Source organism: Erpetoichthys calabaricus, chromosome 3 (genome assembly GCF_900747795.2).
Source record: "Erpetoichthys calabaricus chromosome 3, fErpCal1.3, whole genome shotgun sequence".
Taxonomy (NCBI): Eukaryota; Metazoa; Chordata; class Cladistia; order Polypteriformes; family Polypteridae; genus Erpetoichthys; species Erpetoichthys calabaricus.
The window spans coordinates 304,152,002-304,166,701 of record NC_041396.2 but is presented as its reverse complement, the minus strand read 5'-3'; the positions used below and the strand labels follow the sequence as shown (position 1 = coordinate 304,166,701).

The 14,700-nt window shown below is 40.8% G+C and overlaps 1 protein-coding gene across 1 annotated transcript in view; it reads left to right on the top strand.

The window, feature by feature from the left end:
* Window positions 1-19: 19 nt before the first annotated feature.
* The window catches only part of LOC114649165 (sodium channel protein type 8 subunit alpha-like), a 442,931-nt gene continuing 428,250 nt past the window's right edge, over window positions 20-14,700 (top strand). The window contains exon 1 of the mRNA XM_051925019.1: window positions 20-150. The gene's annotated coding sequence lies outside the window, so the exon portion shown is untranslated. The remainder of the gene's footprint in view (window positions 151-14,700) is intronic.

Sequence of the window (14,700 nt, the reverse complement as noted above, 5' to 3'; positions counted from 1 at the left end):
TGCTGAGAGTCATCAATTATGCAGGGTAACCGCACGGATTGGGAAGCTGAGGAAGCAGCACCAATATGGCGACAACCGCAGTTTCTCCTGCAGCTTTTGAACATCTGCAGTCCAGTTACGCCTTTCGGGATTTGTGTTAACGCTTAAAAAGTAAGTAGACCTCTGCTTTTCTGGAGCGACGGGCTTCTTGGTCGCGATGCGCGCTCTTTGCCGTCCGAGTATCGGCAGAATCGCAGTGCCGCAGAGCAATTTTCCAGCGGAGCATCGCTGCCTGCATCCGAGAATCGGCTGCGTGCCAAAGCATCTCCCGAGCTGCGGAGACCCTCCGTACCCCCCATATTGAAATACAGTGGCCATTTCATTTGGGGGGACGGCGCCTAATATCAGATCGACATCTTTTGAAATGTAAATATGGATTTGTGAATTCCTTTGGTGGTGGGGAGCGAAGGGGGGAGCGAGGAGGGGGGGGTTGAAAGGGGGTGGGGAGGTGGGGGGGTACACCTGGATTTTCCAAAGCGGATTGAAATAAAATGTAATTCTGTGTTCGCCTGCACCAAAAAAAAATGAAAAAGAAAAAGAAAACAGACGAATTGGTAAAATCGTCAAATTGGCCTTTGTATGACTTTACTTGTTTTAGCGCAGATTTCGTTCTCCGCCAATATACTCGTTAAGTTTTATTAACGAAATGGCAAATGTGAATAATAGACACCGTCCCTCGGTGTGTACAGTCTGTTTTTAAAAGAACTTGGAATCTGGAAATGAAAAAATGGGAGATGTTAGTGTGCCTGGGGTATGGTGTCATACATGCCGGTGTTTAGGACAACGTAGATGTGTCGGGTGTGGTGCGCTGAATTCTGTGAAAACTGTCAAGAATCGGGGGCTTCCACGCATCCTGCGCACATAATCCCACCCTGTATGGCTTCTTCCTTTTTTATAGGGGGGATTTGTGCCCAGTGGCTCTCTTCAAAAGCTCACTTGCGTGTGTGTGTGTGTGTGTTTTTTCTGTGCCGTGTGCTGGACGTTTAACATAACCGGAGATCCGAGCACTGCAGTATTTTTCAGACATGCAGCCTTCGGCCCGCACGCTCGCGTGCAAGTATCGATTCACAACAAACGAAGAAAACAACTTAACTGCGTTTTTCCCCGGACGGATATGCAAAGTTATAAATGCTTCGTTTTTCTACTTTATTAATCAAATGTGTACTGAGAGGCCCGCGGCTCTTCTGCAAACGCGTACCCCAAAAGAAGCCATACTGTTCACACGGTATGCCGTAAAGGTGCTGTATTTCATCACAGGGGGTGCCTGCATGGCGACTTCAGAGCACACGAATGTTGATCTCTGGGCGCCTTACCATTCACTATCATGCTGTACTGGTTTGGTATCCAGTCAGAGGTTTTAATATTCTGAGTGAATTCTATACGGGCCGCCGGTTATTCCGTGAATGAAACTCGGTGTAACAGGACTGCTCTGTTGCTATAATAAAGTAGAAAATGGTGTACCGTGTTGGGCTCGGGTTATCCAGTCCCTCATTTGTAACTGCATTGTGTGCACCGCTCTTATGTAATGATTAGGCGCTGTGGATTGAATCAATGGGTATAGTGAGCCACACGATGTGTGAAATGGGTGTGTATCGGAGGGAGGGCAGCGAGAGGGAGGTAGCTTTGTTGTGCTGGTCGGGTCCATGCGCATGTAATGGAGCAGCAAGCGTGTGCACTTGTTTGGTTTCAAGCGTTCAGGGTCGTCATTGTTCGAGTTTTTCTTTTTTTTCTGTTCTTCCAAATGTGACTTTCATCATAACTGTAGGCACTTTACGGTCTGAAGTGGCTTGAGCAGTTTCTGTGGGTGCTGAATGGACAGCTCCTGGCAAACCCTTTAGCTCTCAGCTTCGTCGCCGCAGACTGGACAACGTTTGGCTTTGCATTAACGTAGAACGGGAACGGAACGAAACGATGCTCCTCATCCACCCTCATGGACATCAGTTAGATTCGGATCTGGACTGTGCTGTACGACAATGTAAAACGGCCATTTAGGATCATTGGACGCGTGTCTGGCTGTGTTTTTTTTTGTCATTGAGCGTCAATACAACGCTTACTTTGGATAGCTTTCAATCCCTCGGTTGTGAAGAAAATCCAGTCGAGTGAAACAAAGTATTCCTTGGCGTTCCGCTGCGTGGCTCCTTCATTTTAATTCCAATGGATATCGCGATTTGCGTGGAAGTGTTCACGCTCGTCTCGTTTTCACGTCATTTCTCTCATGGTTTTTACGGTTCCCACATACACTGGGGAGATTTTTTTATGTTCAGTTAATCGACGGCTTCATAGATCCTCTGTGGATATTTCCTGCAATGGACTGACGGACATTCCTCTGCTGACTCCTGCCTCCCTCCTGATGTTACTTGAATAGGCCCCGGCTGCCGGCAACCCAGCAATAACAAATAACAAAGAGTCGTGAAAAGACAACTGGGCTCCTGTGTGCTGCGTCTATTAAAGAGGCGAGTGTTGGCCAGTTTGGAAACGAATCTGCGTTATGCATGTTGAGTATCACAGAACACACCACCAAAAGTATCAGAACTGTTTATAATTGTGACATTTTTTTCCTAGGTGATTTACAGCATGTGGTTTAATTTCATTTGTTTTTCCAGTTGGAGTTCAGGCAGGTGAAGTCACCTGCTCAGGGTCACACAGCAGCTTCAGTGGCAGGATTTGAACCCGCAACCTCAGAGTTTGAAGTCTAAACTCTTGATAACTGGGCACTCCGTTTCTCTTGATTGTATTTGTATTCTAGTGGATATATGTTGTTTACATGGTTCCGTTTTTATTATATAGCACCTTTCACACCAATCTGTTAATTCTGGAATGGTTTAAATATTCCATTTTGATTTCAGTTTTTACACATTTTTCGGCTTGTCCTTCGGCACTATTATTATTCCTACAGGCAGGTCGATATGTGCATTTTTATTCTGTTCACAGTGTTTGTATAGAAGTCATTTTTGTCAGATATTTAAGCTTCAGATCTTTAAAGTGAATTGAGTTAGATGTTTTTAATACTCATAAAACACATGTATTTGGTCTTCTAAAACAGAAATGGTTAGTGTTTCTAAAAGTGGACTACCAGGCTTATTTACAGTGATAAAGTATGATCTATCTTTGTGTTATATAGTGCCTTTCACATCTATCTATCTATCTATCTATCTATCTATCTATCTATCTATCTATCTATCTATTATATAGTGCCTTTTCACGTCTATCCATCTATCACATTTACATAACACTTCAAATAGAGGGGAGCCAGTTCAGCTACTGCCAATGTGCAGCATCCACCTGGATGATGCGATGAAAGCCATTCTTGCATCAATATACTCACCACACATCAGCTATTAGGTGTTTAGGGATGAGAGAGACAGTTATAATAAAGGTGAGGGGATAATTGGGGGGTGAGGGGGCAGAATGGATGTGATTATGGTGGGCAGATTAACAAAGGCAACAAGGTACACCTTACTCTTTTCAAAATATGCCCTGGCATCTTGTATGACAACAGAGAGTGTGGACCTCAGTTTTACATCTCATCTGAAGAATGGTGCCAGTTTTCCAGCACAGTGTGCCCATCACTGCAGATATCTATCTATCTATCTATCATATAGTGCCTTTCATATCTATCTTTTCATCATATAGCGCCTTCTGTCTATCTATCTTTTCATCATATAGAGCCTTCTATCTATCTATCAATCATATAGTGCCTTTAATATTTATATTTTCATCATATAGTGCCTTCTATCTATCTATCTATCTATCTATCTATCTATCTATCTATCTATCTATCTATCTATCATATAGTGCCTTTAATATTTATCTTTTCATCATATAGCGCCTTCTATCTATCTATCTTTTCATCATATAGAGCCTTCTATCTATCTATCTATTATATAGTGCCTTTAATATTTATATTTTCATCATATAGTGCCTTCTATCTATCTATCAATCATATAGTGCCTTTAATATTTATCTTTTCATCATATAGTGCCTTCTATCTATCTATCTATCATATAGTGCCTTTAATATTTATCTTTTCATCATATAGTGCCTTCTATCTATCTATCTATCTATCTATCTATCTATCTATCTATCTATCTATCTATCTATCTATCTATCTATCTATCTATCTATCTATCATATAGTGCCTTTAATATTTATCTTTTCATCATATAGCGCCTTCTATCTATCTATCTTTTCATCATATAGAGCCTTCTATCTATCTATCTATTATATAGTGCCTTTAATATTTATATTTTCATCATATAGTGCCTTCTATCTATCTATCTTTTCATCATATAGAGCCTTCTATCTATCTATCAATCATATAGTGCCTTTAATATTTATTTTTTCATCATATAGTGCCTTCTATCTATCTATCTATCAATCATATAGTGCCTTTAATATTTATCTTTTCATCATATAGTGCCTTCTATCTATCTATCTATCTATCTATCTATCTATCTATCTATCTATCTATCTATCTATCTATCTATCTATCTATCATATAGTGCCTTTAATATTTATCTTTTTATCATATAGTGCCTTCTATCTATATATCTATCTATCCCAGATGCGCCGTGCATAACTAATAAATGCGTATCGGAAGCTGCCCGAGCTTAATGAATGTCGATAGCCATTGACAAGCAGGGGTCGCACAGAAGCACTTAGTGGCTAATGCGCCCCTCCTCCCCCTCATCTGGTCGCCTCCTCTTACAGCTGCGTGCCTGACACGGGTTTTTTTTGACGGGGGGAATACAAAAAGAAGTTGGAATAAGCGTGTTTGAAATGGATGAATTGGTAAAATATGAATAATCTTTGGCCCCTCCGTCGCACGACCGACGCTGCTGGTATTTCTGGATGTCTCCTTCTTTTTCTGCACTGATCTGCTCTCATCGCTTCTCACCTTCAGCATCGTCGGTGCTAGACGGAACTGTTACCGGTCGGCTTGGGCGCGGTGATGCTGCACCGATTGTTTCTTCTTTTAAAAAGTGCCTTCCAACCTTAGAGTCCAGACATTTTGGGGGAGTCTGCAGGATAGTTACATAGTTTCAAGCCTGCGCAGAGCGAACATTGATGTGAAAACGTGTATTGGACCGGAGCAGATATCTGTGTGTCGGGTATGTATTCTGACAAAAATGGCAGTTTAGCAGTTGAGTCCTGTGTGCCTCGTTTTCTGTTCCGCGGACCTGCTTGTGTGATTCTCGCATCAGGCGTCTGCTGGGCCTCGTGCGTGTCTCACTGAGCCTGTCGCCTGTCCCAGACCACACACTACCGGGTGTCCGAGGCGCATCCTATAAATCTGGTATATTTGGTGTAGCTCGCCGTGCCGCTAGGCGGCGGCAGCCCATTGGCAGCGCAACTCGCCTTTGGGCTCGGAGTGGATTCCTCAAAAGTCATTTTTTGCCAGTGTTTCCGAATGCGCCTACAGCAGGTGACCTTTCTCGTCATTGTCTGTGTTGCGGCGGCGCAGCGGAGGGTTCTCGGTTTTGGAGAGCCGGCAAGGTCTGAACTGGCGCTGCGATCGGAAAGAACGCTGGGCTTTGGCGCAGCGGTGAGCGTTGAATCGGATGAGCGAGGGTCCGGCAGAATACACGGCCGAGGCTTCCTGGTTCTTTTATTAAACGGGAATGGTGGATGCGCACTGTGTGTCCTATGTGCGAGTCCAGAATACGACTTCTTAAGCACTGAGGGTCGGAAGGCTTTCCAGCATCCTGGGATATCCTGTGATAAGGAAAGAGAGGCCTCCACCTTAACCCCACTCCCGCCTTGTACTGTTTCGGAGGCCTGAGCTGCTATTAGCGGGGCACCCGTACGGCAATGAAGAGCCACTGTGGGACGTTGAGTCCTCGGAGGTCTACGAGCTGGACGTACATTCGTTTATCATCACCCGATTTTGAAAATACCACTAGTGAAACATTATCGACGTTATGTGATGAATTTACTCAGCAAACATGACCTGCGAACATTATACAATATTCTAAAAAGTTACTTATTATTATGAACAATTATGTGGCTGATGCCATTTTCCAAGGCGACTTGCATACATTTGTTTACAGTACATTTCTTTTGATTTTCCTCTTAGAGCACACGCAGGTGAAGTGACGTGATCAGGGTCACACAGGGTTGGTAGCAGAGTCTGAAGTCGAAAGCCTTCACCACTACGCATCATCCTAATAAAATAACAACCAAATAAATAATTTAGATTTCACAACTGACACTGGTTTGTTGCAAAGTTGTTTCTAAACGAGAAATGGAATGCTAACTGTGGGTTACCGAAAATAACTCATCTTTACATCTACAGATAAGAAAAATATTTAATTACAAAGATTCAGTCCACTGTGAGTGTAATTGTACTTGGTGGCTAAAGGCTCTGCATAAACTGCAGAAAGATGAACTGCATAAGGCGCTGGACTTTACTGACACACGTAAAGAAGACTGCAAGTGTCCACTCGGCCATAGGTTATGAAGAATGGGGGTAGAAATGTGTTGAGCAATGTTTGGGAAATAATTCATATCCACAGTAAAAGTGCTATGGACACATCTTCATCTGGCAGATTTTGTTTTCACAAGTGAAATTCACCAATGTATTTTCATTGATTATGAATTATGTGCTTTATGTAGCTCATTTATTATCTATTATATAGCACCTTTCTCATCTGTCTATTATAAAGTGCCTTTCACATATGTAGTGCCTTTCATATTGATCTATTATATAGTTCCTTTCACATCTATCATGCCTTTCACACATATAGTGCCTTTCATATCTATTTTATAGTGCCTTTCACATCTATTTATTATATAGTGTCTTTCACATTTATCTATCATGCCTTTCACATATATAGTGCCTTTTATATTGATCTTTGCATCTATCCATTATATAGTGCCTTTCATATATATCTATTATATAGTGCCTTTCATATCTATTATATAGTGCCTTTCATATTGATCTTTGCATCTATCCATTATATAGTGCCTTTCATATCTATCTATTATATAGTGCCTTTCATACTGATCTTTGCATCTATCCATTATATAGTGCCTTTCATATCTATTATATAGTGCCTTTCATATTGATCTTTGCATCTATCCATTATATAGTACCTTTCATATATATCTATTATATAGTGTCTTTCACATTTATCTATCATGCCTTTCACATATATAGTGCCTTTTATATTGATCTTTGCATCTATCTATTATATAGTGCCTTTCACATATATCTATTGTGCCTTGTGTATAGTGCCTTTCATATTGATATTTGCATCTATCCATTATTAGTGCCTGTCACATCTATCTATCTATCATTTTTTCAAATCTGTCTGTTTAGCTGTCTTTAATACAGATTTTTTCATAAAACTTAAAGTACATTTTAATTCGGTCTGGCTACATACCTACATACATGGTCACAGTGTTGGAGACCCCAAACAACTGGCCTGCCACCTCTAACTGGGCTGTCCATTCTGATGACAGAAACATTCCATCTCTTTATTCCATTCACCCATGTTGTACATCCACTTTACAGGGTTAATATAGTTCCTGCCTGTATTTATATATACTGTATTTAATACAATACCTGTAATACTACTAATAAATGCCTTTCATATAGTATATATACAGTATATATGCAATTTAGTTAACTATCAATTTTGCAGTAACCTTTCAAATCTTATCTATAATACAGTATAGTACTTTTCACATTATTTGTCATTCAGTCTATCAACATACATACTGTACATACCCATTCTACCAAATTGTACATGCACTTTACCGGGTTTTTAAATAGTGGCTTTCAAATATAATATAGTACCTTTAATATCTATACATAATACATATATATAATTTAGATGTATCATTTAATGTCTTTACTATCTATCTATCTATGAAAATGGTGCATTGTCCTCACAGGTGGCACAGTAGTAGTGCTGCTGCTTTACAGTAAGGAGACTGTGGAAGATTGTGGGTTTGCTTCCTGGTTCCTCCCAGTGTGGATAGCACTTTGAGTACTGAGAAAAGTGCTATATAAATGTAATGAATTATTATTATTATCTATCTATCTATTTATCTAATAGTGCCTTTCATATCTATCTATCTATCTATCATATAGTACCTTTCATATCTATCTATTATGTAGTGCCTTTCATATCTATCTATCTATCTATCTATCTATCTATCTATCTATCTATCTATCTATCTATCTATCTATCTATCTATCTATCTATCTATCTATCTAGGCGCAGTGGTAGTGTTGCTGCTTTGCAGTAAGGAGACTGTGGAAGATTGTGGGTTCGCTTCCCGGTTCCTCCCTGTGTGGATAGCGCTTTGAGTACTGAGAAAAGTGCTATATACTGTAAATGTAATGAATTATTATTATTATCTATCTATTTATCTAATAGATAGATAGATAGATATGAAAGGCACTATCTATCTATCTATCTATCTATCTATCTATCTATCTATCTATCTATCTATCTATCTATCTATCTATCTATCATATAGCACCATCCATATCTATCATATTTTGCCGTTCATAGCTATTTATCTATCTACATTTATATATTTTCCTTCCATACTGTGAATTCATTATTACATGGTCATTGTAATGCATTTCATATACAACATATGGTATCTTTAATATCTACTTATAATAAATGCTTTTCATATTTATATATAGAGGGTGCCATGGTGGACCAGTGGTACCGCTGCTGACTTGCACGATGGAGACCAGGGTTGATATCCCAGGTTCTCCCTATGTAGAGTTTGCATGTTCTCCCCGTGTCTGACTGGGTTTCCTGTGGGTGCCTTGGCTCCCTCCCATTGTCCAAAGATAGGGAAGCGAGGCGGTCTGGCAACACTAAACTGGCCCGTGTGTGTTCACCCTGTGATGGACTGGTGAGCTGTCCAGGTGTTGTTCCTGCCTGGTGTCGTATGCTTCCTCAGATAAGCTCTAGTCCCCCCATGACCTGCCCGGGTTTAAGCAGGCTTAGAAAATGGTACGGTTTTGGTGTATATATAGTGATTCTTTATAATAAGTAAACCGAACATCCTAAAGAGTCTCGGCCACAAAAGAGTTGTCCGTCACAGAGCTTACCTCTAAGTGCGCATGGTCCAAATGGATGGCAGTTTCTGATGCCTTTGGATCTTTGAGATTGTACAGGTGGTGACATTATGGCCTGTCTCTGGAACTGTCCTCTGGTCTGAGGGGGAAGAGAGAAGAGATGGTTAGCGATCATTTTTACCCCTTCCCTGTGGTCAACTTCCTCAACTTGATAGATTATCTTAGTAACTCCCTAAGGTGTATGCATGAGACTATATATATATATATATATATATATATGCATATAATTATTGTATTGCCATACAGATTGATCCATTAAATAGTACCTTACATTACTATCTATATATCTATCGTAGATGTTAAACAAAGCTTACTATAAGTTGAAAACAGCATTCTTTACCAGCTGCTCTCCAGTTTTTCCTTTTATCTGGTCTCCTTACTCTCGGTAGTGCATTCTAATGAGGTAAAGGCAGCAGTTTCTGTACATTTTGTTGCCCTTTTCAAATGCAGGCCTCCTAAATTTTCACATACGACACATCATTGCCCAGCATGTGTATTGAGGTCATCAGTGGAGCCCCTCGTGAGTCTGTTCTCAGACTGTCACTCCTTCTAATTTATATTAATGACATTGATTCTTACATTATAAGAAAGCCTGTAGAATTTGCAGAATGATTACATCTTGCCTGAAGAAGGGGCCTGAGTTGCCTCGAAAGCTTGCATATTGTAATCTTTCTAGTTAGCCAATAAAAGGTGTCATTTTGCTTGGCTTTTCTCTACATTCATAATGGCTAACACGGTACAACACCCTAGTACTACAGAATACACCGAAAACTGGAGGAATAGTAAGTGTCGAGAAGACCTCAAAACATATCAGAAAGATCTGGATCTTCTTCTAAACATATAAAGGTAAAGAGAACAATACTGACTGTAAAAATACAAGGCAGACCACACAGACCTGAGGGCTTTATGTTGACGCTCCATTCTCACAATTCACAGAAGCTCTCATTACAGGCCACATCACTTTGCTGCTTGTTTCTGTTTGCATTTCTGCTCATCTCTTTCCAAGAAAGACACTGTAGCACTCGAAGCTGGGCAGATAAACGTGACCGCACTCCTCACTGGACTGATAGACATGCCGTGTCCTGACAGACTAATGGAACCAAAGAGATAAAAGGCAGAGACCTAAGTTGGTGGAAAAAGTGAATCCTTCAGTTTTCCGTCACATTAATTGTGAATCACAAACCCTGAGGAGACATAATGGAGGAGCAGGAGAAGGACATTCCAGTCAGAATACAGAAAGCACGTCTTCACACAAAGACGCTGTGAGGTTATTGAGCAGACTTCCAGGTTATGAATTTGAAAAGAAGATGGTGACATATACAGTATGTAGAAAAAGGCAAAAAGAAGCAAAAATTAGATGATTCGCTGATCAAATGGGCTAGATGGAGATGGATGGAATGGTCTCCTTTCTTTTCCATATTGTATGCTATTACGTCCCATTCAAGGTTTTCTCATTGCCAGTTCTAGAACATTGACATTTAAAAAAAATGTAGATACCATTTTGGTCTCCTGGCTGGTGCTTGAAGACATGCAACTGATGCCATGAAGAATACGAAAGTGCTGCCCCCTAGAAGCTCCATCACATCTCTGGCCAAGGTTGAGAGAGAGATTCTGTTTTTTACAGTGCCAGTGATTAAGAATGAAAAAATATTGGCTAAATAAAACACATGAGAGCAAATATGAGAACTTTAAGCTGCTGAAGTTGAGCTGATAGGAAGGGAGCTGGTTGCCCACCTGTCTTTGAAGAGGAACCACCATCAAGCTGATTTTACAATACCACAAAAAGCATTGGATGTTTAGTTTTTTGAGATGTGCTTTTTACACTTTTTTGTATACTAAGGGACTTTGCCCCCTGCACACTTTGCTCGCCCACCCCCCACCTGCGCTATGAGCCAACCACTTGGTGTCTCTGCCGCTCACGTTGTGAAAAGGGGGGCTGAACGCACCCCAAGGAGACGCGGTCGCTCCTCCGACACCCCCTCTTAAACGGTGATACAATGGGAAACACATACAGTTGTTATTTTTTACCTCCTCTTTGCTCGATCAGCTGCTGGCTTGCTGCTGCTGCCGTGCCGTGTGATCTTCACCTCGCACTGCGCACTACTGTCATATCACCTATGTCCATATATTCAAACTCTTTTCACTTTTACCTTTTCGTCAATATCGCATTGAATTTTGATTCCGTGTTTGGAATTACATGTGACAACGCCAATCATATAACTGCCCGTGAGTGAATATCGTTTCTTTCTCTCTACAAGAAATGTGTCTGACATAACCATGCAGGACTTTTCCAAATTTCTTTGCATAAGCTCTTGTCTCGCGGAGCTTCCAGCCCCGGGTGTGGTTACATCACTTGGTACAAAGACTTGTCTCTCTGAGACAATCATGTCTCGTCTCCTTCCAAGATTTTGTTTTATAATAGAGAGATATCTCCTTACTGAGACAGCACTCTTCTTGGTCTCTTTTTACTTAATACGATCTGATCAAGTTTTCCTTGGTTGGCAGCGTTGTGTTTCTTGTTACTGTCTGTTTATAAAATGAACCTCTCCGAAAGTTATTTCCATGCTGGTCTCGGCTGCTAATAGTTAATATACATACAGTCATGTGAAAAAGTTTGGGACCCCCTCTTAATTCTTTGGATTTTTGTTTCTCTTCGGCTGAATTTCCTTTTAATATATGACATGCCTTATGGAAACAGTAGTATTTCAGCAGTGACATTAAGTTTATTGGATTAACAGAAAATAAGCAATATGCAGCATAACAAAATTAGACAGGTACATAAATGTGGGCACCCCAACAGAGATATGACATCAATACTTAGTTGAGCCTCCTTCTGCTCCTTTGAGCCTCTAGACGCTGTCCTCCTATAGCCTTTGATGAGTGTCTGGATTCTGGATGGAGGTATTTCTGACCATTCTTCCTACAAAATCTCTCCAGTTCAGTTCAATTTGATGGACAGTCTGCTTCAAATCATCCCACAGATTTTCAATGATATTCAAGTCAGGGGACTGTGACGGCCATTCCAGAACATTGTACTTCTCCTTCTGCATGAATGCCTTTGTAGATTTCCAACTGTGTTTTGGGTCATTGTCTCGTTGGAATATCCAACCCCTGCGTAACTTCAACTTTGTGACTGATGCTTGAACATTATCCTGAAGAATTTGTTGATATTGGGTTGAATTCATCTGATCCTCGACTTTAACAAGGGTCCCAGTCCCTGAATTAGCCACACAGCCCCACAGCATGATGGAACCTGCACCAAATTTGACAGTAGGTAGCAGGAGTTTTTCTTGGAATGTGGTGTTCTTCTTCCACCATGCAAAGCACTTTTTGTTTTGACCAAATAACTCCATTTGTGTCTCATCAGACCAAAGCACTTTGTTCCCAAATGAGTCTGTCTTGTCTAAATGAGCATTGGCATACAACAAGCTACTCTGTTTGTGGCGTGAGTGCAGAAAGGGCTTCTTTCTCATCACCCTGCCATACAGATGTTCTTTGTGCAAATTGCGCTGAATTCTAGAACGATGTACAGATACACCATCTGCAGCCAGATGTTCTTGCAGGTCTTTGGAGGTGATCTGTGGGTTGTCTGTAACCATTCTCACAATCCAGCTCATATGCCGCTCCTGTATTTTTCTTGGCCTGCCAGACCTGCTGGGTTTAACAGCAACTGTGCCTGTGGCCTTCCATTTCCTGATTCCATTCCTGACAGTTGAAACTGACAGTTTAAACCTCTGAGATGGCTTTTTGTAGCCTTCCCCTAAACTGGGACTGAACAATCTTTGTTTTCAGATCTTTGGAGAGTTGCTTTGAGGATTCCATGCTGTCACTCTTCAGAGGAGAGTCAAAGGGAAGCACAACTTGCAATTGACCACCTTAAATACCTTTATATCTCATGACTTGACACACCTGTCTATGAAGTTCAAGGCTTAATGAGCTCATCCAACCAATTTGATGTTTCAAGTAATCAGCATTGAGCAGTGACAGGCATTCAAATCAGCACAATGACAAGGGGACCCACATTTGTGCACAGCCAGTTTTTCACATTTGATTTAATTTCATACAACTAAATACTGCGTCACTAAAAATCTTTGTTCGGAAAACACCGCAGTACTCAGATGTTCCTAGGAAATGAAAGATAGACCACTGTTATCTTTTTTGTTGAAAGGAGAGTCAATTATTATGCAGGCTGAGAGGGGTTCCCAAACTTTTTCATATGACTGTATAATTGGGTGGATGGAATAGTGGAAAGTGTACCAATATATTAATAGCAAGGTGTTTTGTTGTGGGGGTGTCCCAGAGGTGTCTCTGTTAGTAACATCCCCAGTTGCAACCTCCGGTGTCAGGCTGCAGTATCTTTAGCAGACATTGACCACAGGCAGACTGACTGTATGTGTCATTTATCTTTAACTTACTTAGAGACAGGAAAGAGAGCATCCAGAAATCAAACAGGCCAGCAGGTACAACCGTTTATTCACTCAGTACAAGTCTAGACCATAAATATCCTTAAGTCCTAAAATGTACCTAAAGCTGAAGCAAAGCCATTACATATGTGAGCAGCATTTACCCCAAATGCAACCTGGGTGGACAGCAGCACTTCTCATCAAAGGCTCGATGCCCAATGTGCCAAGTGCTCAGGTGAAAAGTCTTCTTGCATTACACAGTGATCTGGTTAGTCTTTCTGGCTGCAGTGGCTGGGCTAGAATCCAGACTGGCGATCTACCCTTTTGTCCATGTCTTTTACACACTTCCCTGTGGCATTTCTGGATCAATGGGGCATTGAAGAGAAGGGTCTGACACCCTTGCTATGGTGGCCCCAACTCCCTTTGACTAGTCCTGTCCAAGTTCACCTTCCATTAGTCAATGTTTTACCCATCACAACAGTCTCACAGGACATACCTCACGTGTTTACGCCTTTGGCCCATGCTCACCTCAAACACCTCTCCATACTGGTTCTAGCCAATCATGTGGTCAGCCAAGAAAATCGGTACTTCTTGTAATAAAGTTATTGCTAAACAAAGTACAACTAACCCTAAACTTTTCTGTGTTTTTCTAGTACACGCTTTTATCGCTGTTGTATAATGCAGGGGTGGCCAACTCTGACCCCGGAGGGCCTCAGGTGCTCCTTTGTTCCAACCCAGTTGCGTAATTAGAAGCCCAATCCTCACCAGTAACAGATCTTATTTAATTTCATGGCTTGTTAGAGTTTTAACTCTACCATGTCAGTTCATTCTTAAATCATACAGTAGATTGTTTTCCCTTTATAATGATACAACTTATACATTATACATTTTACATTTAATGCTACATTTTTTCCCTTTATAATGATATGTATATCATCCAAGTGATATGACATCTGAAACGAATGATTAATTTTCAGGTCTTCACTTTCTCTTCAGTTTCCTTCCGAGTACTTAATTAAACCAAATAGTGAATGATGAACGCACACAGGTGGAAATGGAGATGTAGAACTGCTGGTTCTTCTGTCATTTGCATCTTGTTGCTAATCAGGAGCAGTTAAAACAATGGATACAACTGTTTAGGAGTAATAT